General features: G+C 37.7%; 1 long non-coding RNA gene across 1 annotated transcript in view; it reads right to left on the bottom strand.

The window, feature by feature from the left end:
- Positions 1–25,810, bottom strand: part of LOC130075486 (uncharacterized) — a 158,575-nt gene that overhangs the window by 38,714 nt on the left and 94,051 nt on the right. Inside the window, exon 2 of the long non-coding RNA XR_008805525.1 lies at positions 14,046–14,167. This is a non-coding gene — a long non-coding RNA (uncharacterized LOC130075486). The remainder of the gene's footprint in view (positions 1–14,045; positions 14,168–25,810) is intronic.

The following is a 25,810-nucleotide window of genomic DNA, read 5'->3' as shown; positions in this document are numbered from 1 at the left end:
AAGTAATTGTTTAATAGCATTTTTTATGAAAGAAGGACAGTATCACAGATATCAATTCTGCTACTAATGTCTCTATGAAATTCTCAATTTTAGCCATTAATTATAGCCATTCAGCATTACAGTATAACTGAAAGCTATACATTTTTAACATTTATTAGGCTTTAAAAAAAATACAACAACTTTTAATTTAAGTGAACTCAAAACAATCTTCACATAAACACATTAAAATAAATGTCACATTTACCTGTGCCCTGCAATATATCAAGGCAATTCTTTTTCAATTGGCCCGGTTCAAATTTTTACTTGCCCTGTCAAAATGCACAATTTTTTTTTGTTGTTTTTAACCCATGTAACCATGTAAACGGTGCTTTAAGATTTTCAGGTAGGTCTAACAGGTGGGATATATACAGAAATTGAATAAAGTTATCAAACACTTCACTGCATACATCATAAATGAAATATAGATGAATCCTTATTAAAGCTACAAAAGTTATTCAGTCAAGAGCAGTGAGTAATTTTCTCTACTTCTTTTGTCAGAAGGTTTATTAAGGCTGCTGTCACTTTAAGACCTGCCGCATATGACGCACATCTGACACATCCCATCCCAACTCTTTACGTTTATTTAAGACTTCATTTAACTTATTTAAGACTGTTTGCGCGATAATACTCGACAAAACGGGCAATTTTGCATAATTTTGTGTTTTTGTCCGTACAAACGCTGACTGAAGAGGCTTTCTGTGCACACGAGTCATGTGTGTCACACAGACAGGATATTCACAGATGTGCGCCAGTACCGCATTGCGTTCTCTTTTGTCTTATCGCGCTTGAATGGTTTAAAAGCATTTGTATGAATAAAAGTGTGATCATATAATGTAATGCAAGCCAAAGGATGACGGAAAAAACAAATGCTACATTAAATATTTTTAACGTGTTAAACTGAAAAAATTTATGACAATAAATATTTTCATATATTGTTTAAGTTTTGTAATAAAATGTACAGAATTTGATAGCTGAGACTTGTTTCATATCAAAACAAAGCACAAAGCTTATTAGTATTTATTGAATGGGAGGCACGGCACACATTTTTTTCATGCATCGACTGAAAACAGCATAGACTAAAAGACTGATTCTTGGGACATTGGTTCATCAAAATTAGAATTGATTAAAATTGAGAAATCAATATTTTTAACCCAGCTTCCATACAGATACATACATATACATATAAATTTGCCTCAAGGACTTGTTGGACTGAGAACCTGCACATTTAACTACAGTAAATATGTTTGCTTCTGATTAATAGCTGGTGTAGAGATCTACTGTTTTATTTGCCCTTCAAAAACTCCACTGCTCATTTCGAATCCAGAGTGTGGACACCATGCAGCCTGACTCTCGTGTCCTTGCAAACCCCTCTCTTACTCATCATGGGGCTCATGGGGTCCAGCTACTAAGCCAGAGAAAGCTCAGAACAGAGACCCACACAGGGATGTTTATCCGTTCCACAGGGACTGTTAGAGACACTCAGTGATCTCTATCTCTCCCTGCATCACCCTGCTGGCAGTGAGAAGGGGGTCAGGGGTGAGAGGAGAGGAGAGGGGGCTGGTCACACATTAATGCTCTGATATTCTTCTTGTCTGGCTGTGGGGTGATTGATGACCGCAGGTTCGAAGCGGTCTGAGATTTTCTCCAGCGTAGCCGAAGACCCTTAAGAACGTAGGGAAAAGGACTGTATAGGAATGAGATTAAGGTCTACCGCGAAAAGCCAAGACTTGACATAATGGTCTGGTTGATGTTCAAAGTCTAGTCTTGAGTCACAAGGCAAAACACAGCTTAAACCATCCTGGTTAGTTGGTCTATTTAGCTGGTTTTAGCTAGGCCCTTGTCAGCTGTCAACCAGGCAGATAGGCCATCTACAATACCTGAAGACCAGCTTATCTTAAACCAACAAAGAACCTTAGGCTGTTTTAATCACTTTCCCCCCAGCATATAGCAAAAAGTGAGCATGAACTGAAAAACCCATGCAGAAATTGCCATGATCTAATAGGCTGTCATGCATGATTGATCTAATGGTGTTAGTATACTCATTCAATGACGTAAGCGTGTAGTAGTGGTCTTTTGACCCCACCTCTTCCATCTGCAGGGTCTCTTGGGGAAACATGGGCACTTGTGAAGAGCTTCAGCCTGTGGGAACCGACAGTCTCTGTCCCCGCTGGGTCCCTGAAATCTCTTGTGTAAAAACACATTGGGCTGTTTGCATGTTTGGGTGCCACAAGTGAGTATGACGGTACAACATGTCTCTTAACCTGCAGGAAAAGGTTCTTTAAAAATTTGGAATTAAAAAAAAAATACCACTTGTATTATGTTTATATACCTTGTTTCAGTATTATACATGACACAAATTGATTCTGCAACATTTTATCATATTTTTGGATCATTTACAAAAGATTGAGTTTAAAACAATCCAAACGCACAGATGCTCCACTGACTTTTCCGATTAAAAAAACAGGCAAATGGCAACAGTTGCTAAGAAAGAACTGCTTCGTAAAGTAAACTTTTTATTCGTAAACTTTTTATTCGTAAACTTTTTATTCGTAAACTTTTTATGCGTCTTGGCCATTCATTTAAGTGACAATCGCCAACTACTGGCCTGGCAGCATAATACAGCGTTTTTAATAGTTTTCACAGATCCGTGTGAACGGGGATCGATTGACAACGTTGTCATCTGTAAACGCAAAAAATCCAAAGGAAAAACTTTCCATTTTTAGTACATAAACGTAACCTTAGTGACTGCCATGAAGAGAAAAGGGGCTGATAATATAAGGTGAGTGAAACATAAAAAAAATTTGTTATTGTGACGGCTCAGTGAGTAGTTGTGTTTGTCCCCAGGTGATTGCTGGAGGGCATGGCTTTACACCTGAAGGAAATCATGATACTTTAAAAGACACTGGGTTAAACCGAGATGCAGAGAACTATTGCTCGCTGGTGTTGTTGCAGCTCATGAGGCTACTGGAGAGCTGACGGGACGTGTGGGTTAGGGGAGACCACAGCCGCCTCGGAGTTCTCATGTGATCCATCTTTCCCTATTATGATGTTTTGATTTGGACCTTTCATTGTTTATGTTTGGTTGGACTGATATCACATGAACTTGCTACTTACATTTACATGCTGACATGCTGACTAACAATTACACTGATCACTTGACATTTCATGTTTCTTACTTTAGTTACATAAATCGTATTGTTTATGCAGCGGTTGTGTGGCGTCTCCCTTACTTTGTTGTGGTCTAAGAATAGAATCGTAACAAATGGGGGCTCGTCCTAAAGTGTAATCAGATAACAAATGAGAGTTCGTTTGATTAAAATTTAGATATTGTTTAGTTCATTTGGTGTATTAGGTGCTCTGTTGGATGATAATGTGAAAAAGTTAATCCTTGTTTATTCGCATTATTTTTGAGATGCACATAAATCTTTGTTTAGATTATGTTTGGAAATGTCCCGTGAGTTCGAAGGTAGTCGTCATTGAAGGTAAGTGCATTTTTATTAAGGTACAGATGAAGCCTTATTCATTTTCCCCAGTAGGTATTAGCAACTCCTTGCGTTAATTTGTTATTTTGCCTTTTTTTTATTTTTGTGCTGGCTTTTGGGTGAAGCACACCGCCGGCTACGGATTGGGCTGTATTGCTCAGTTTCAAAACCATCGTTATCTGGTGTTTAATGTCGCTTTACTCTTGAAAGCTGCATGAAGATTAGGCATAGTACAGTTTAGACGGTTATAGGCAGGGTAGAAGGGGAGAAAGTGAATGAGAGTTTTGCCTGTGGCTTATTAGGTTTTTAAATGCTTACTTTAAGTCGAGAGAGTAACCAACAAGTTAAAGGTAAAAATGACATCCGTTGAAGAATTTGTTAAAGCTCCATAGGAGGACGTGTTAAATTTGTTTGTGAAGCAACAATTGTGGGGACTTGTAGAGCATTTTAAAACTGGTGATGTGGATAAACGAATAAAGAAGAATGAACTTCGTTCAATTGTGAGAGATTGGTTAATTGAAAATAATCTTTTGATCGTTTCCGCAAAGAAAAAACATGACGTTGAAATAAAAACTTCGTTGGATATTTTCTCAGGGTTGTCTTTTGAACAGAGAAAAGAGATTTTGCACATGCAACAGATTCATGATAAAGAATAGAATCGTAACAAACGGGGGCTCGTCCGGGATTCTAACTACAGTATATTGTCATTCCACATTCTACAGGACTAGTTGTAACACATAACTGGCAGCTGTTTTGTATTTAGGTACAAAATACATTATATTCTCATACTGTCAGAGATCAATCAAGCTTGATTCCATCCACCATACAACGATCACTCTCTCCGGATTACTAATCACACACACCTGTTCACCATCAACAAGCACTATAAAACACTCACCATAGCTCCAGTTCAGTGTCAAACCTCCAACAGGAACCGACGCTTACCATTGTCTCAAGTCTCTTACTCATCCTGTACCAGTCAAGTAACGTATACTCACCTGAAATATACTAACCTCTGTGTCCATGTTCTGATGTTCCCAGTATCTGCTTCTGAATCCAAGTTTCCTGGTTCCTTGTGTTCCTCCTGAGTCACGCTTGCTGGTGGATGTATCTGAAAGAGAAAAGACAAGTATCACTGAACTGTGTTAGTTTGACATTGGAAAAACTGAAGAGGATCTGCTCACCTGGAATCTGCCCCGCACGTTGTGCTTCTCACCAAATCTGCACCTGAACTTTGAAAACTCACCTTTGCACGTGTGTCACTTTAAATAAAACTGTGTTTGGATCCACTTACCTCTGTTTCCGTGCCTGTATCCTGACACATACACTCTGACATATAACAGTTCTTTATTGACATTTATGATTCAATGAAGAAATAATGCACAAAAGTTCAAATGTTATTCACAAGTGGTTCTCTTAAGAATTGTTCACTCAAATGTTCTTCTATGAAATGGCTACAAAAACAGTTTTGGAACCATTAAAGTGTACATGTTACAAACACAACCATCCTGATGGATCCTGTCAGATGATCCATGATCTGCCTCACTAGTCTGAAACAATCCAACAGCTATGCAATTAGCATGGGAATTATATTTAGAGAATGAACTACAAATGTGGAAGTAATGCCGTTTCACTACTGTGATTTCAAGGGCCCTGGTATGGTGAAGTTTAGAGCTGTCTGTATTTCAGGATAATTTACTATGTATGAGTGTATTTTGGCACCAGGCTATTTGTTGAACACGATGTTCACATTATTTATGCAGGCGTTCCAAACAGAGTGCACTGGCAGAGTGTTGAAAATGCCCTGGCATCACAGGCCTTCATTAATCGGTCACATCAAACCCACAGAGTACTAAAAATACATCCTCAGCATGTCATGGCAGATGAGAAGCCAAATGGAAGCGCTTAATCATAGAAAAGTTTCTTGGCCATTTTCATGACTGTGAATACAGTCGCACTTGCTTTTTCAGTTCATAAAACCACAGTGGTCAGAAAACATTTGTTTGAATTTAGCAGTCATTTGTGACACATTAATGAGATTAATGCCATTTTGTCCTAGATTTGTCATGAAAACTCTCCTTATATTGATAACATAAAAGCAGTGCATGAGACATGAGTAGATTGGGAGAAAATGGGCAGATATGGTGCACCGTTATGTCGTCCATAAATGTCATCCTTTGTTTTCATATCTATATCAATATATCCTTGCCATTGTACAGATTTACTAGTGAAAGTGTAGGTTAAACAAAACATTATGTAATATTTATTTTTAAGATATAACTGTAAGTAATACAATTGATCCTTCACTAAGCCCCGTCTCCTTTTGGTAACTTCTACTAATTCAGACAAACTTTACAGAACATTCCATAGGGATTAACTGGAAAAGAATGGAATCAATTGTAAAACTGCAAGTTTATCGTTTTATCAGCCATTTATATTTAAAGTTTAATTCACCCCTTGCGAAAAATAAGGACACTTTAGCATATACATTAAAAAGAGTAGGCTACTTATTATGTTTTTGGACACATAATTGCATATTATTTGCAATTAAATGAAAATGTATGTGTAAAAGTGTACTAAAATGTGTTAGGAAACCGCCATAAAAGTGTACACTCTTTAAGTACAATTAAGCAGCCTTTTATTTCATTAATATTATATTATCTGCAAGTATTTAAGTAATTAAGCATACTTCTTTTTCACAAGGGACAGCATGAACTTCTCAAGATTTATTTAAAAATATGGGAAAGGAAAATACTAGTATTATGACTGGATACCTTGTATCAGTACATGGCTCAAATTGAATCTTTATCATATTTTGGAAAGTTTTAAACACATTTGTTTTTGCAAATTATCCAAACACACAGATGCTACACAGATTTTTCTTATTAAAAAATGGTGGATGGCAACAGTTTCTAAGAAAGAATTGATCAGTAACCTTTTTCAGGCCGGGCTCAGTGAAGTATCGAGTAAATTTAGATATGTGACCACCATGATAAAATTAGATATGTGCTGATCATATAAGGTGAGTGAAGCAAATCTAAATGTACTGTTACTACCTGGAATATATTGCCATTCCACATTCTACAGGACTAGTTGTAGCATATAACTTGCAGCTGTTTTGTATTTAAGTACAAATTACATCATATGCGTATGAATGCAAATCACAAAGCCCACTTAAAAGCTTCTGTTTCTCAGATTTTCCTAGTTTTCGCACACAATTTTATCTACACGAGGCAGCTGGGAGACCCTGCCGTCAATTAGCCCTGGCAATGTTGGCCTCTGGCCTGCCTGAGGAACGAGGCTGTGCAGGTCGTACGTATCTGCTGTGTGACAGGAGCCTGGCAGTGAGAAGGATCAGTTGGCAGAGACGGTTGGCATGGCAGTGGCACAATCCCCTCTTGGCTGTGTGGTGTTGTCTGTGTGCCAACTCTGAGCTCTTCCCCAGAGACACCCAGAGGAGACAACCGTCCCAGAGCTTGCTATACAGCTAATGGAGAAACATAACCGATAGCCATCTTTCTGAAGGGAATCAGTTATCCTTCAGAGATCAGGGAGGCGGGGTAATTTGATCCATAGTTATCAGCAACAGCCATGGCAAAACGAACATTACTCAAATGTATATGTTAAGCCTGGCTCGTACTGGCTCAAGAAAATTGGCACAATGTCAAACATTATCAAGTTGGCTGTTGGATTGAGAATGACAGGAAATTGGCATGTTCACACTGCCCAAACAATCCAAAGGGTTTAACACATGGATCCAACAAAACCTGATGTTAAGCCGGGTGCACACTGTACGCTTTATAAGTCCTTTACGACCGTTGCTTGTCAGACTTTACGAACACGATCCCCGCTATAAGCCATGTCACACCGTAGGATCTCAGTTGTCATTAATGTCAGACTGTACGGCAGTCAAGACGCAGTCAAAACTCATGCACGCAAGAAGACTCTTCTGGAGTATTACATCATCAATCTTTGACAATCTTTGCATTAACATGAATTAAACGGTGGATAGCAAACAAAAACAATCTCTATCTTGATTTTGATTATGGCTTCTCTTGAAAAGAAAACTGGAAAAAATGAAGATGATATGTGTGGAGCAAGCGGTTTCTCACTAATTGCGCCATCAGGTTCGGCACTCCTATTGCTTTTTGATTTGATGGTTGTCGTAGGAAAAGTCACACTGCAGGACTGTGTGTCAAATCTTCTGACACTGCCAGAATTCCGTCTGAGGTCAAATTTTATCATAACGATCAAAACTAGCGATCAAAGACTTCAGATTTTGGCCTATGATCAGAGGAATCTTTTAGGATTCACAAAATTTGTTTAAGATGGCCAAATTATGGCCAAAATCCTACAGTATTAACCCGCTTTAGTTAGGGATGCATAGATATGCACGGTATGAAATGGAAGTAACGACAGATCTTTTCTTCTGTATTGTGACGTATATCAGAAACGGATTGTCAAAAAAGAAAACGAGTGCAGATGCATCAGTTTTTGACAAAATGGATAAAGATCTGAATGCTAGCTTGCAGTTAATTGTAAGAAATGGGTGGGTTTAAGTGATCTGAATAATTGGAGAACTCTGGCATACGTCACCAGAGAGAAGTCTGTCGTTTCACCGAAAGATCGAGTTGTGATATTTTGATTAAATTTTTTTTTTCCAAAAATAAAACTTATGAGATTAATATTTGATATTCAGAAGAGGATGGCATCAAACTCTAATATCAAAACTCTAATATCAAAACATGCAAGTAGAGCATGGGTAAATGATCAAGACGAGTAAGCACTAAAAACACATTTGTACGTACGTACAGGGTGACCCACCCCTTGCTTTGCGACACACGACACTTTTCTTTTGCTTTTTAAGAAGAAAAGAGGGTGGATGCAGAGCAAGCAGCAACCGAGGGAGAGCGAGAGAAAGAGAAAACCAAAAAGCGTCCTTTATCTGTCTCTGGATTGTACAAACACTGCTTGCCCCCACCGAGGCTCCACTCCTCTGGGGTGTGGTTAACCTCTCCGGGTTACCCACCGACCGACTCTCTAATAAGCATCTCACAAAAGCCTGGACTGTCCAAAGGGGAGGAGAAGAAAGAGAGAGAGAGGGAGAACAGGGAAAAGAGCTTAAGGGAGGGGTAGAGGGGCAGATGCCAGACACAGAGAGAGGAGCAGATGGGGCTTGATGAATCCTGAAAGGAAGGAATTGAAACCCGCTGAAGTTGCCAAAGCGGCCAGCCACAATTATCGCTGTGCCTTTGGGTTCATTGTCAATTAGAGTGGCGGTTGCGCCGAGCAGCAGCTGTGGCAGATGGCGGGCTTCCAGGAGGAGGAGGAGGAGGAGGAGAAGAAGGCAGGGAGAGGAGATGGGACCCGGGCCATCCCCCTCGAGGCACTCACTCCCTCGCACTCTTTCTCTCTGATAACACAGTGCTGATTTTGAAGGCCTGTAGGCCTCATATCACAGTTACAACTTCTCTCGGCCTCCCCTCGAGACTGAAAACTCCCTCCCTTTGCCTGGCACCTGCTGGGCAGCATTGCTGGGTCATAGAAAGATCCATATTTAAAATGTGCAAGCTACAGTTTGCGTTTTCACCACTGCAGCATTTTGCAGTAGCTTATGTAGTGGCATTCATGTTCTACACAGTCCAAGCACACAATGTGATAAAACCAGCTACTGGATTAAAGGGACAGTTCACCCTAAACAAGTAAAATTCTGTCATTATTAACTCACTCTCAATCTGTATGCTATTATTTTTGCCATGGAAGACAGAAGGAAAACTTTGAAGAATCTTCACAAGGCACTTTAAATAAAGATGAAATGACTTAGTGATTTGTTCATTCACAAAAATTATTCATGTATTTATTTATTTCAAATTACATGCACTGAGTCAGTAAGATAAACTAGATTGGATCAGGATTAACTGGTTTAGTGAATTAAACCAAACTGGATCAAATGGTTCACTGATTTGAATCAGAATGAATCATTTGGTTCATTAAATTGAATTAAACTGGATCAGGTTTACTGTAAAAACAGAACTGTAAAAAAAAAAAAAAAAAACTTGTTTCCGAATCAGACCAATCCATTTCAAGAGTTTGACTCAAAATGACAGCAAGAAATTATAATTGAATAACTAAATATGTTGATTCGTTCCTCATAAAAAGCTGGCTCTAGAAGAGTTGGAACATAGCACACGAGTCATATTTGACCACTTTTGTGTCTATTTTCAAGCTTGGAGTTGTGGTCATAATGAATTGTGAAAGAGGAAGAAAAAGAGGGGAAATTTTCCCTTTTGTGTTCCACATAAAAAAAATAACAACAGCATGCTGTCTGAAAAAAAAAAAACATAGGATGAGTACAAAAGAGAGGAAGCTTTTTGGGTGACCTATTCCTTTAAAAAAAAAAAAAAAAGGCCAGGCCGGCATATATCCTTGTGCTTATGGGTTAAACAAGCTCAATTTGTACTTATATACTGTAACAACTGGAATACAAAATCTATATTTGTAAAATTGCTGAAGATATTACATTTCTGCTTGATTACCTCCCATGAGTTTTTCAGGAACATCACAATATTGTTATTATTCGTGAAGCGGGTGTTGTCTTGGACACAGAGAATTGCTGAGACACTTTTCACAGCCAGGCTCAAACTTCCAATTCCGTTATCTATAAATATACCCTTCTTAACCGCAGATACAGCCATTAAATATTTTCCAGCAAAATGTCTCGGTCCCGCAGCACAAGCACAGATTGTGCTTTCCTGCAGAATGGTGAGGTGGAGGGCGGTGGACTAAGGAGCTTGTATTGTGTTGGGGTGAAATAAGGTTGAATCAGCTGAATTGGTAATGCATTGAATCAGCTTTGCTCTGCAGTGAATCCTACTGTGGGGATTTGAGTCTTGACTCCCACAGAGTGAATGCTGAAGCACTGCTGCTCTCCCCTATCACCCTGCCACCTCTATGCTCTATAGTTGTTATTCATCACACACTCTGCATGTGTGTGTGTGTGTGTGTGTGTGTGTGTGTGTGTGTGCGTGCGTTTGTGTGGGAGAGAGAGAGAAAGCACAAGAGAGTGCAGATTTGTTGATATACCATGTTAGGCTGTGAATCAATTAAAAATGTAAATTAATTGAATGACATTACAATTAATTGATAAAATAGATCACATATACACTATTGTTTAAAAGTTTGGGGTCAGTCCACTTTTTTTTTTTTTTTTATAAATCAATACTTATATACAGCAAGGATGCATTAAATCAACAGAGACAGTAAAACATTTATAATGTTATACAAAATATTTCTATTGTAAATAAATTCTGTTCTTTTGAACTTTCTATTCATCAAAGAATAAATGTACCACAGTTTTTACAGAAATATGAATGAACACAACTGTTTTCAACATTAATAATAATAAGAAATGTTTCTTATTATTATTAGCACCAAATCAGCATATTAGAATGATTTCTGAAGGATCATGTGACTGAAGACTGGAGTAATGATGCTGGAAATTCAGCTTTCCCATTATAAGAATATATTTTAAAATATAAGATCAAATATAAAAATATATATTCACAATATTACTATTTTTACTGTATTTTTGATCAAATAAATGCAGCCTCGGTGAGTATAAGAATCAAACATTGAAAAAAATCTTACCAACAGGTAGTTCAACAGCGTATCAATACTGGCTAAGAAAAGCCACCAAATAAATATTATTCAAAGACTACATTATTGTGGTTGTCAAAAGCATTGAATGGAATGTCTACATGTTTACAAGCAGTCCATATATTGTTTGTTTTATTTCAATAACATTAAATAAGCTTACAACTGGCCTACAGTCTACAGCTATTCATCAGGTTTTTCAATCTGAACCAGGTACAGAAAGCACTCTAAGATATTTGTTGAATTGTTGGACCACGTACAAGTGACAAGTTTAAAACTTTGAAATGCGCATTTCCAGACCCCTGCATACTGTTTCATTCTGTTGAGCAGAAACATGTTTTTTTTAAGCTGAACTTTTTTTAACTTTACACAGCGTTTTAAAACGCTTAAGACAAGATCACAATCATCAAATACATTTTTATAGTGCATATTTACATAGAAAAACAATTAAAAAAACATTACTGTAGAACGCAAAAACACGCTTTGTATGATCCAGCCCTTAGGAGGCATCATTTATTGCATTCATTTTAAAATATGCTTAATAGTACAAGTTAGCTGTTTGTATCTAAGCACTGTATGTTTAGATGCCTTTGAATCAGTGTATATGCAGTTTAAAGCACAGGCTCCCACTCAGCTGGCGTTAAGCCCCTCACTCTGTCCGTGGGCCCTCGGCCCCTCCCTGCAGATGGGAGTGTGCCCTGCTGCTGCTCGAGCCTGCAGGGGCCCATACAAACACATGCACACCCTCCACTCCAAGTTTCCACAGTGACGCCTGCACGGCGCTCCCCCCTCACCTCTCTCCCCGTCCCCTGCTTTGTCGTGCTGTTTCTTTGGGAGCAGGGCAGCTGATAGAGGGGAGGGTGTGGGTGACGGAGCAGCACTAAGGCTGGGTGGGGGTCAAACCCTCCATCTGCTCAAGAGAAGCTCACAGGTCATGGCTCACAACAATGGCCATTAGCAATGCTGACAGGAGGGTCAGGAGGCCTCATCACCATGGAGACTGGGGCAATGTGGGCCGAGGGGTCTCGCTTTAGCCACTGCTATGACTGGACTCTTTTCATTAGCACAAGAAAATGAGGTGTAAACTTTTCTAGGGACTTCTGTCTGAATGTCCGCTTCCTACAACCAGATGGTCAAAACAAGTTTAGTTTAGGATCCAAGTTTAAAGTCCATGTGTGCTGATGAAGAGAAATCATACGGACAGTTTGATAGCTGATTATTGTTGATGGTGCAAATGTTTGTCTGTTATATATGTGATGATTGAGGCTTTGGTTTTGAATAAAGCCAGAAACAAACACAACGCCAGCAGTTCTTAATGGTTTTGCTTCAGGACATATTTTAGTTTTGGACACTGAGTGACAAATAGGACAAACAGGAATATTGACAATTTTGGTATTTGTCTCTTGAATATCTATGGATGTTATGCTCTTAGCTATTATTTTTGTTGTTAATGAAAAGTAAAAATGTAATAAATATATAAATAAATAAATGTTAACTAAAATAACAAGTAACATGACTGAAAAAAAATAAACATTCAAAGCTGCATTCAAAACACAGGCATAAAAGGAGCAGAAACTAGCGATAAAAGCATAGCTTATGCACGTTGTAAGCTTTTTGTCCAAAATGTTGCTTTTTTATGAAGCTTACCAACAATCTAGAGTTGATTAAAAAAAGAATGCATGAAGCTAGAATAAAACGTTAGAATAAGAATAAAACTGCTAGATTTTTTTTTTTTTTTTTTTTTTTAAGCAAAGGTACTGTTCTTTCTTTTGACACAGGCCTATTGCATGTTCAGATATTCATACAACAAGATATTCTGTGGGGCCATGACATTTTTGTGAAAATTCTCAAAAACGCTGGCGGTGGCCGGCAACTTTAGGGTTAAAGGGTTAAACATAAAAATCACATTAGATAGAAAAAAACACACTAGACAGTACAATGAAATTTAAAGCTGTTAAATAATTATATTTAATGTAATACTAAAACTAAAACATAAATAAATTAAAACGAAATGAAATGAAACCATGTTAAGTATGTACAACTCACACTTGCAATGTGTGCAATTTTTATACTTGCGTAAAGAAGTACTGATAGGGCCGGTTGTAGACCAAAGAGAGAGAGAAAAAAAACAATGCTAAATCCAAATAATAATATTGAAAATGTTATTTATGTTATTCAAATTATGTTTATAAAAATGTTTTTTAAATGTTTTTAAAAAATGCTTTTTTTCTTGGTTATGCAAACGTTAAGTGAACATTCCCATTTGATCATTTTACAAAACATAATGGGAACATTACTTTTTCTCGAAACATTTTGAAACAAGAAGTAACATTTAAAAAACTTTTAAATTACACGACTAAATGTTAAAGGTAAAAATGTTCCATGAATGATGTTCTATTAACGTTACTTGAAGAATGTTTGTTCATAGCTTTGAGAGAACTTTGCCACAATGTTCCCTGATAGCTGTGATGATAGTGGTTAAAGTTGAACTGAAACTGACTGTAGAAGAAGACAGTTTGTGATAATGCCTGTTATAGCGCCCCTTGTGTCAAGGCAGACAATGCCATGCAAGAAACTGTGCTTGTGTCTGAGTCAGTGTCACATACTTAATATAGTACTACTTATGAAGAGTATATACAAGTATATATATATATATACACGGTGTGTGTGTTACATAGAGATTGAATAAAAGTGTAAAATAAAGCATTTGATACAGGAGCAAAGTACTACTGGTGCTTGGGTCACAGTGTTGATAGCACAGCCTGATCACATGACCCTGACTGTACCAAAACATTCAAACACAGGATGGGAACCACAATCTGCTGTGCTCGGGGAAACATGACAACATCAAATTATGAGGATTTGATCTACCTCCCATTGTCCAGATCTACGCTGACAGATGTTTCAATATACCCGGGGCGGTTTTACAGGATTCAAATCACCAGGACCACATGCTGCTTTATCCCACAGGATCCGAAAAACAGCGATGTAGCCTAGAAATTCAGATCACAGATTCAAAAAGAGCAAACAACATCAACAACTAGAACACTGATTGCCTCTTCTAATTTCTGCAGCAGACTTGTACATCTATACACCAGCCCACCCTGCATGCTGTGTGTCTGTGAGCTATCATTCCAAATAAGTCAAAGTCAATCTCATCAGACATCTTTTTTCTTCTTTTTTTTTTTTGCATTCAGCTTTCCTGCAGTAATTAGGTTCATGAGGAGTTCATTAAACAAAAGAGGCATTAATCTTGCACGCTGTAATCCCTGTGTTTGTTTGTTTGTCCCTCCAGACGGTTTGTCTAGCTACAGACAGTTTGTTTATTGGGACACTCCGAGGAGCTCGTCCACACTCGTTTTCTTCGTCTTCTCGCACATAAATATGAATTTTTCTGGCTAATGGCACTGAAAATGAGTACAGAGTTCAGTCTATCACATTGTCAGAAAGTAAATTCTCCTACTGCTCTCTCTCTCTCTCTCTCTCTCTCTCTTTATCACCTTGTAAAAGTGTGTAAAAACCCATTCCCTCTCTCTTTCTCCCGATGCCTCCCAGGTTTCTCTCCCCGATGTGAGAACTTATCTGCCCACTGGAGTTGAATGCCTGGCAGCTTGCAGTGAGATAGAGCCGGATTCCTGTTCCTGCAGGACTTAATCGCTCAGACATAGAGAGAGTGAGTTGCTGTTGAGGTATCGATTTGCAGAGGAAAGCAGAAATCCCCGTTTCCAGCTACTCTAGATAGCACGGAGCTCAGGGAGAACTCGCTGTTGCACAAGACAACAGGCCACTGACCTATTTTAAAAGCTACTTGCTGGGAGCACTTAAAACTATGGGGCAGAAAACAGCTTTATGGCCTGCACTTTTGTGCCAAAAGTCGATTGCTGCAAGTGTGCATTATGTTGGCCACAGAGATGTTTAGTTTACCTTCTACATTTCATACAATGGAATAAACAAGGTAACACTTTACAAAAAGGTTTCAACTGTTAAAATTAGTTAACTAGATTAGTTAACATGAACCTTATTAATGAAATTATAAGGCATTTATTTATCTAATATAATGTTATTTTGAAATGTTAAAGTTCTATCTGTTCACATAATTTAATGGACCTGAGCTGACATGAACTAAGAATGAATGGTTGAATTTGTATTAACTAACTGTGACAAAGATTAATAAACACAAGGCTTTTTTGTTGCTCATTGTTAGTTAATTTTAGTTAATGCATTAACATTAATGGGACCTTATTGTATGTTACCAATATAATATAATATAATACAATATTTTTATATTTTATATACTTTATAACATTTTAAAAACAGAATTAATTTGCCGTTTCTGTTATCTGTAATTCTCACATTTGAGCCTCAGCGAGAATGTGTTAATGATTTGTGTTGACTTAATTAAGTGCCCTTCACAGAAGCCATTGTGCAGATTATCTGCTTTTTGGGGGGATTGTCTTCTCTTGCATGCACCATAGTCTGACATTACCCAATGACTCCAAGCCTTTGCTCACTGCAGATTGGAAGATATAAACTAATTGCAAAATAACAAAAGGTACACGGCAGGGCAATTCATTCACCAATAATTCACTCCAAACATTCAAATAACGTGGGCTGAAAATCGGGGCCTTGCCGAAGGATAGTTGCTGCTTTGTTTTTTTAACTTGCATGGTCTGTTTGATTTTGCATTGCTTATATCATAGAACTGACTATCGCTTTTAATTATCCAGTTAGCTGCAGAAAGCATGAAGATACTCAAAAGATACCAAAACAAAACCCAAGGCGCAGCTGTTCTCTGACTTCAACAAAGCTTTTCAACCTTTTTTTGTTGTTGTTGTTGCTCTCTCTTGGCCATTGCACAGCTTTGCCAACTCTTCTGCAGTAGGATGGAACCTGGGCAGGGTCATGGTTTGGTAATGATGAAGCTTCAGAAGCCCTGCTAAGTGCTAGGCTTCTTAACCTGATTACTGAGCTCATGCACACTGCCAGAGAGAAGAATATTCATTAGGGACCCACTGAGAGAGCTGATAAAACAGCAGACAGCTGCACCGCCGCGTCTGCACCCTCGCTACGTGCGTGAAATGCAGACATTAGCATGTGAAAGAGACAGCCTTCCTGGGCCCCTTAGCTGTAACGCTAGGCTTTAGACTGCCGCTTATTCGCCCATTGCTCCGTTACAACATCTTTTTGCCAGTCCTCCAGTCAGAGTAAATGATCTACTTTTTAAGCTACGCCCTGAAATTGAAGAGGTCAGGGTAAGTGTGCAGTCTTTAAGACCCATAAATCTGTCCTAAGATTGTTTTCGGTTTGATGTAACAGGATCGTGCTTCCTTTCACTTTTCCTGTGAACTGTATCGGCAACTGCATAAAGGGTACTTTCCTGTTTCATTTTTTATTTTTGCAATAATTATAGGTTTCGAATTTATTTATGATCTGCTTTGACAATTACACTTAGTTAATATATCTTTTAGAATGTACAATGATTTAAAAAAACAAACAATTTAATCCAAGAATTCCAAATAAATTTGGAAAACAATTTTTTAAGTTAAATAATCAAATTTAAATACCATTTGATTTTATATAAAGATCAAAATTGAATGGTATTTAAACTATAAAACCAAAAAAATACATCAAATATAAACATGCATATTAGATCTTTGTTACCACAAAGGTAAGTGGATGTATTAAAGGCTTTTTGCGGTAGGCTGGGCCTCTATGGGCTGTTGATATTGCATTAATCATGCTGTTCTCTCGTGCCAGTTTGTGTGGCATGTCAACTATCATACATTTAAAGCAGCACCATGCTTGAGTTCTCTGCCTAACGCATCTGTAAATGTCATAAAACATCAATTATATCTGCCTGCTGCAAGAGGGTTCTTGACATTTCACGCTATTTTGAGTTCCAGGCGGAATCCTTGACACCAGCTCCATTTTCTGTTCGTCTGCCATATTGCTTAGTCTGGGTCTTTTTCTGCTTGTATCAATAAAAGATATAAAGAGACAGAAACCTTATCAAATTGATACATAAAATGTGCTCTTAGCCGTGCAGATGTGTGGAGCTATATATCAGGTCTGATGAGTATGAATCCGATTATCTGTCATGATTGTGGTTCTGTTCTGATAGGATTTTTTTTTTTTTTTTTTTGCACCAATGTTGTTGCCTTAAAATCAATAACACAGGCTCAGTTAATTTAATTGATGGTACACAGAAAATATTTTAATTTGGCCCTGTCACTCAAAAAGTCAATGACATATATTAGTATTCAAGGGGAGGAGACCACAAAAAAAAAAGAAATCCTACCCAATTTATAACAGTTATATTTTACTTACCGAATCTGTCTGTTAACTAAGAGAATCTTGAAATTTCTATAGATCGTATGTATAGCCACACCCACGCCCATTTTCAGCGCTGCACTCTTGTATTCTGTCTTCAGATTAGTATTTCCACAGCATGAAGGTAAGATCTTACGAATGAACCGCTAGTTTTAACATCTTCCCGGTCTACTTTAAATTGTAATGACATCCGCTTTAAACATTACAATGCTTGTGATAACTTTCGTTAACTATACAATAAGTAAATCCACTTCACAGGCTAATTACTCTTCGACAGCGATGCCATTGAAATATACAGAGCAACTGCAAACCGGAAGTTCAAAATTCTAAAGATGGCTGTGCGCTTGTTTCTCTGGTGCTTAAGGTCTATAAGAATTTTTTTTACCATATTTAATTAGTGTTACCTCCTCGCGTGAGAGAATAGCATTAAGGAATGTATGGTATAGCGACATATAAAAATAAATTATATAACACCATGTTTTCACCTACAGAGTAAGATTTTAATTAAATTTTTAATTGTAAATTGCCTGAAAAGTTTTTCTCTTTCAGACAGTTGTTGTTGAAACCTTTGTCCACCTTTTGTTCAATGAGTAAATCTTTACAAACTTCATATTGAGGTGTGGGTTTATAAAAAGATTCAAGTTCTTGAAAAACTTGTTTATTGAAACAGTGTTAAAAATAAATGAATTTGTCCCTTCAGTCCACAATCATAGTTGGATTAACCATATGGCAAGTGGCCAGGGGCACCACGCAAATTTTTCTCTTTTAATACAAGCGATTCATTCATAGGCCTAGGCCTATAAATACCCTTTCATCAGAACGTTCTAAATTCCCTGAAAGTTTTGTTGAAAGTTTAGAATTTTCCTTATTATCATTTAAGTTTTTTTGGGTTTTATTTTTTTTGTAGACGCGCAATCTACCGCCAGACTGCGTGAGTATGCGTGTTTCATTTCAACGGCCATATAATTAATTCCAATGGAAGTTGAGCTTTAAGCTTGCGCGTGAGCGTGAAGCTAAACTTCTACATGAACTGAAAACGCTTGCTCTGCTCCGCGCTAGGCTAGTGGAAACGCACCATCCAGATTCTGGGAGTGTGCTTTGCGGTTTCGCGGTTTTTTTTTTTGCGTCCTTTCAATCGAAATGAAACTGCCTCGTGACGCTCATGTGTGAATCCACCACAGAGCATCAGCCTTGCACTTTCACGTTGTAAATACTTGCAGCAGGTTATGTATAACATTTGGGTTCACAAGTTATAGTTGATCATTTAAAGAGTACATTGCAAAAAGTGGTAACCTGATTGATGTAACCTTCTGTTGTCAGAAAAGTTTATTATTAAGAATTACTTTTGAGAATAGTAAAATAATAGTAATAATAATAATATTAATAACTGAATGTAAATTTTCACATGAAACTCAACATCCGACATCGGACATACGTTAGATTTTGGTTGGAAATGAAAGTTGGGTTAACGTCAGAACCCAACGTCAGATTGACGTCAATATCCAACGTCGGACAGATGTTGGATTTTGGTTGAAAATGAAAGTTGGGTTGACGTCAGAACCCAACGTCAGACTGACTCTAGGGGCCCTATTTTAACGATCTGAAACGCAAGTGTCAAAGCTCAAAGCGCAAGTAACTTTGTGGGCGGATCCCGGCGCTGTTGCTATTTTCCCGGCGGGATAAATGCCTCTTGCGCCTGGCGCAAATCTAAAAGGGGTTGGTCTGAAGTAGCTTCATTATCAGCCCATTCTCATCCCTAGGCGTCAAGAAACTGACGCCTTGGGAATCATTTTGACCATGCTTCAATATTCGACGCTTTAGGCACCCTTTAGCGTCAGTTACATGACGCGATCCTAGGGCGTCATCTTACTGACGCTTTACCTTTAACGTCAGTTAGATGACGCTATCTAATCCTAACCCTACCCCAGACCTAAACCTACCCACGTCATCTAACTGACGCTTAGGTAAAGCGTCAGTAAGATGACGCCCTAGGATCGCGTCATATAACTGACGCTAAAGGGTGCCTAAAGCGTCGAATATTGAAGCATGGTCAAAATTGTCATTTTAGTGACGCCTTGGGATGAGAATGCGTTGTCATTATTCATAGGTGTGGTTTGGGCGTAACGTGAAATAAACCAATCAGAGCGTCATCTCACATTCCCTTTAAGAGCAGGCGCGCTTGTTCTAAAGCCGATTCCTATTATAACGGCGGAATTGCCAGGCGCGCGCCAGGAGCGGTTCACAGCCGAGGAGAGCAACGTTCTCGTCAGGGCCGTAAAACACAGAGAAGTGACATTGGGGATGGGGAAACCCACACAAATTAACTTCTGTTAAACAGGCGTATGATAATTTGGGTAAATGTGTAAGCTACATGTATGCTTTTATAATAAATTGTCTATCTATCTATCTATCTATCTATCTATCTATCTATCTATCTATCTATCTATCTATCTATCTATCTATCTATCTATCTATCTATCTATCTATCTATCTATCGTAATAATGTATGATTTGCAAAAATGAAAACTGCTGCTTAGATGAGAGAAGCAACGTGTATGCGCGTTGTGCACACGCTACATTGATTATGGCCAAGCATGCGCGCTTAAAATAGCATAATGAACAACGCGCAACGCGCCACTGACTTTAGACTAGGTTTTTTCTGGTCAGTGGCGCAATTGTTTTATAGAACAGCAAAATAGCATGAGGGAAAGTTTGCGCCGGAACACGCCTCCTCTTTGCGCTGAACCGCCCCGGGGAGCGCAAGTGTATTTCTTAGTTAACCGACGTGTGTCTGTGGAGGGAAAAGTCCGCTTTGCGCGGGTGCAAAATAGGAATGATACATGCGTCAGTGTACAAAGTCATTTGCGCCGAGTGCAAGATAGGGCCCTAGGTGTCAGTGCCCAGGGGCACCAAAGAGTCTTAATCCGCCACTGTCCACACTCACATCTTCGCTCACAGTCACCAGTGATTCTTACTTATACAGTATGCAGCCTTTTTGTCATTAATAAGTTGTTCCAGTCTCGGAGACACCAGTACAACATTAATTACTTTATGCCAATAGCTTGCAAACCAACAAAACCAAACCTCTGGTGAATCTGTCAGGTCACCAAAGGGCCATTATGTGCAGTTTCTATTGTGACGCTTTATTCTTTACACCAAACGGCAGTAGGCCATTTAAACAGACAGCTGATCCAGCATTTGAGGAAATCATGAATAGCTAACCAGAAATCCAGTAGGGGTTTGAAGATGCTTACTGCCAAGAGCATTCCTTTCCATAGATATCTTAAAATAGCTCCTCAGAATCTCAGTGTGTTAAATTTTTTTTAACACACTAAAGTTGCACAGATATTAAGTCATGTCTGCCATATTATGCATAAAAGCAAACCTTGCAAAGCACTCAAAACAATAAAGCAGAACATTCTTAAGCCCTATTTGGCACATCGATTAAAAAAAACATTTTTTAACGGAGAATGTTTGTGGTTACCTTTACTGGATGTACTGAATACAGACAGAATTGAGATCTATGCAATTATTAAGTTGGGACTCCAACCTACACTAAGTAGGTTGACTCCATTACGGAACCCTACATTATGTATAATACCACTCAAAAGTCTAGGGCCTATAAGATTCTTTAATGTTTTGAATAAAGTATTTTATCCCCAAGGGTGCATTTATTTGATCAAAAATACAGCAAAACAATATTTGAAATATTTTTACAATTTAAACTCTTTAAAAAAATGTATACATATTTTTAAATGTATTCCTGTGATGATTTTCAGTAAATCATAATTTTATTACTCCAGTCTTCAGTGTCACATAATCCTTCAGAAATCTTCTAATATGCCAATTTGCTGCTCAAAAAAACATTTCTTATTATTATCAATGTTGAAAACGGTTTAATATTTTTGTGGAAACGTTGATACTTTTTTTAGTGATGAATAGAAAGTTAATTTATTTAAAATGAAAATCTTTTGTGACTTTATATTTGTCTACTGTCAAGTTTGATCAATTTAAAGTGTCCATACTGAATGAAAGTATTCATTTCTTTTTTTTTTTTTTTATCTTACTGACCACAAACTTTAGAACACTTTTGTATATAATTAAAGAAAGAAATTAATTCAGCTAATCACCTGTGGAGCTATTTCTACAGTTCTGTGAAGTCGTTCTAAGTGGTACATGATCATACACTCATAATGAATTAATTGGGAAACCAGCAGTACTTGAATCATCAACTGTTATTTAACATAGAAAGTTGGCAAAAAAAAAGGTGTAAATCCATAATGAAGGTGCCCCAGTCAGCGCTTTGAGATTTAGCATTGGTTAATATTCCACAGGTCAAAATACATGAAAAATTGTGAAAAATAATATACCACAGTCAAGATCCCTGATTTAACCAGAAAACGGCAGGTAATCTGCTCCCCACATTTTTGTGAGAATATTAAAATTAAAAGGCACATCTAGACGGTGATGTGTTACATGTAATCCAGATTACATTATCAGATTCCAAAAATTAAGTACTTATAATTAGATTATAATACGTTTTAAAATACTCATAATCAGACTAGAGTTACTTTTTTTATTGATAACATGCTTACATGTTATTCTCACACTGGCAGTAAATTATTCATAATTCATTGAATGTCCCTACAATTTATTTTTGTATCTTTCCATTTTTTCCCTTCAAAGCCTGCTTATAAACGTTAAGGTCTTCCTGGTTTGTGTAATTGCACAGACCAGCCTCTAGTCATTCTATCACTGAAAACTGACACCGACACAGCATTTGTTTTGTTTATTTTAGTTTAAAATTTGTATGATTTAATTACTTAATAGCTTTTCATTAAACTCACTAACCACCTGCAGTTCCATCACAAACCCCAGTCTGGGAAACCCTGACGTAATGTAATATTTAATGCACTTCATGTTGTTGATAACAAAGAATTAAATATATTTTCTTTCTCTTTGTATTTTCATATCAATATGGTACAATATAGATTTAAGTTAGGTAAAAAAATAATAATCAAAAAGTAGTCTGATTATATTACCCTAAATGTGTAATAGGGTAAAAGTATATTTTGTATTTTCTGTTAGCTCAAACATTACCAAACAAACAAAGAACTGTTCACAGGCTTTTAAGGGTTCAGAGTATGTTTATAATTAAAGCCCAGTACATTACTGTTTCTGTTCTTCCTGCTCTATTGACTAGGGCAGGAAACTGACCTATGACCGAATACCCTAACCGAATGAAAGAAGAAGAAAGACACAGGGGGACATGAGACAGTGGCGTAGGAAGAGTGATGGAGATGAAGAGAGAAAGCTAGGAAATGAGAAAGGGAAGAGAGAATGTGAGCAAGAAAAGAAAAGAGTGGGTACTGGTCGTAAGGTTTAATTGGGCCAGAGCGAGGGGCGATAGGGGAGGTTGAGTGACGACTCAGTGATGGATTGTGGTCTGAATCACTGCTTATGCCCTCTTCACACTCACTCTAGCTCACAGCGCCCTGACAGCCGTCCATCGCTCTCTTTGTAAACATACAGTCAGCCTTATATTCAGAGGTCAGGACCAAGACCTGAGAGAACCACAATCATTTTGCCCCTTTATTTCACTCTTACTCTATCTATTTCTTTATTCGCCATTCATAATCCCTTAAATCATTTACAACATGCTAATATTGGAACACTAGCAGCACTGCAGTTGGTTTGAGACAGTTAATAGAAGGGTCAATGACAAATAATAGTAAAAGAAAAGGGGGAAATAGAAAGGTTCTTAGAAACGTGCATCTTGAATGGATATTTTACACCTTAAATGCATGTGTACACATCTTAATCATATATAACAATTATATATATATATATACATATATACATGTTCATCATTGAAGAGGTGTATTAAAGTCACTGTATATATGAATAAATTAACAGATCCAGACCAAAAAATACACTGTGTAAAATATTTTTCGAAGATTTAAATAAAAGAAAGATTGAGAAATACTCATGTTTTCTTATGTAAACATTTTACATTTAATTCCATCTGTTACTTGCCTTTTCTTTGTAATTGTTTTCTTGTTTATTTTAAGGTGACGTAGTTACACGTTACTACATGCACTTACTTTAGTAATAACAGTAAATTATGCATAATTACAAGTAACTAACTCTAAACCAAACCCTAACCATAACTCTATAACTACATGTAGTTAATTAATATTACTCAGTACTAATTTAAGTAATGACAATGTAACTACATCATCTTAAACTAGAGGGTAACCCTTTTTTATACACCAATTTCAGTGCATCTTTATGTCACTGACCTATAATTTGGTCACACTGTAGAACAAGAGCTTTATACACATATAAAACAGTTGCCCCTAAACCAGATTCTCTACAAACAAACTCTTTAAAGCTGCATTTTCTCTCTCTTTCTCTTTCTCTCTCCCTCTCTTTTAAACACATTTGTTGTTGTACACAACACAAAGATCTACTGTATAATGCATTCTTTTTTGTTTGTGACTTATCTGCATTTTCAATTGCTTTTCAAACATAATTAAAGCCAGCACTCATTCTAATTATTTAGGACGGGCATGTCTTTACAATTTTATCATTTCTTCCACCACAGATTCTTCCCTATTAGCATATTTTCATTAACCTTGGAGAATGAATAATTTACAAGTCTCCGAAAGATGAGTTGTGCTGCTTTTGGGAGCGGATTTGCGAAGCCAAGCTTTCTTATTTTGTCTGGTACAGTAAGACAGGCCTCGGAGATGACAGGAATAATTATCCGCACCTGAAGCGACTCTACCCACACACGCAGAGGAGGTGGCTGGAGGTGATGTGAGGTGCTGTAACCTGAAACCTGAGCTGATGGGAGACTCCCCAAGCCCTCCCGCCCCTTGCTTCCCTTGGCTCTCTGAGGAGGCGGAAGGTGGGGTGAACCGAGTCGGAGAAGGGAGGGGGAGGGGGGGGTACTCATTAGTACAGTACTGCTGGTAGTACAGTGGGGATGTCAGGGCACTCACGTTACCTCATCAGACCCCAGGGCACTCAAACTGGAAACAAAGGCTTGAGACTGGGAGGGGCTGCACAAAATCTTATAAGCAGAAGTATCTTGGGTAAAAAAGATGCTGTGCTTTTCTTACTATGACCAAATGGACATTTACAGTCAGAGGAACTGTTTTTTATAGCAATTAGGCACTAGATTGAGTGCACTTTTACTGAGCCTATGGGTTAAAAGCAGGGTGTGAAAACACACAAGTTGTTTATTCACTCAGCACGCTCCTTAGGGGTTCTCCCTGTGAATAGGTGGAAAAAGAGAGAGAGATGGTTACCGTACCCCTTAAGATGCAAAATTTCATGGCTTTAAAATCATTTTATGTTGCAGCTGTCACGTCAGATTATTGATACGTGTGGATTCGCTTTTATCCTCCTCCTCCTTCGGAGTCTGCGCCATACAATGTCAATATATTTCTGCTGGGCAATTTATTACTTTTATTCTAGCTCTGTATACATTTCAGCTGCTAAAAGAGAGAAAATAGCACGCCATACATTAGTGTCATCCTTAATCAATCTTAAACGGAATCTATTTGAAGATAAACCAGAAAACAGGAGCCATACAAACGTAATGAACCTCCATGTGGCTTCCTGGGGAATACATCCAATCTTGTATTTTCTGAGAACCCCCATCTCCCTCCCACACCTTTATTAGCATGCATGGAGCACAGCAAGAGCTTCAACTCTAGGGAGGAGCTCCAAAATTCATTTTCCTTTTTCTTTCTTTTCGTTTTTTGTTTGATGAAGCTCATGGTGGAATAAAAACAACTAAAAGTCTCTTTCAATCTGACCGCCGGCACTTGAAGAAGCACAGTTGAATATTAAAGTTTCGAAAGGAACAAACATCCTCTCTTAGGTGTTTACAGCAACAAATGAAAAGTAGTTTCGACTTAGCTTTGATTTATTGCATAATTTCACCTGGAATTATTAAATTATGCAATGAAATTCATCTTTATACTGAACACAATTCTGTTTTCCAAATTCGCACGTCCTGCTACAAAATACTATTTTCTAAATGGTTTCATTTTGTATATGCAAATGAGGCTGGTAATTAACAGTGCAAGTGTCAGAGACTTGGCAGTGTGGTGTGATGTGATATATTATGCTCTCCACACAGAAAAAGATTATGAATTCATAAATAACATCACACACAAGGTAATTAGTCTATAGTGGAGAAACAGCAAAAAAAAAAAAAAAAAACACCCAGATAAACATCATCACTGCAGTAATTGCATTTTGAGTCCCATTTTCTATTAGGATCTCTCCAG

Source organism: Rhinichthys klamathensis, unplaced genomic scaffold (genome assembly GCF_029890125.1).
Source record: "Rhinichthys klamathensis goyatoka isolate OS25496 unplaced genomic scaffold, OSU_Roscu_1.1 h1tg000579l_1, whole genome shotgun sequence".
Lineage (NCBI taxonomy): Eukaryota > Metazoa > Chordata > Actinopteri > Cypriniformes > Leuciscidae > Rhinichthys > Rhinichthys klamathensis.
Note: the sequence above shows the minus strand (reverse complement) of the source record. Positions and strands in the feature narration are given on the sequence as shown.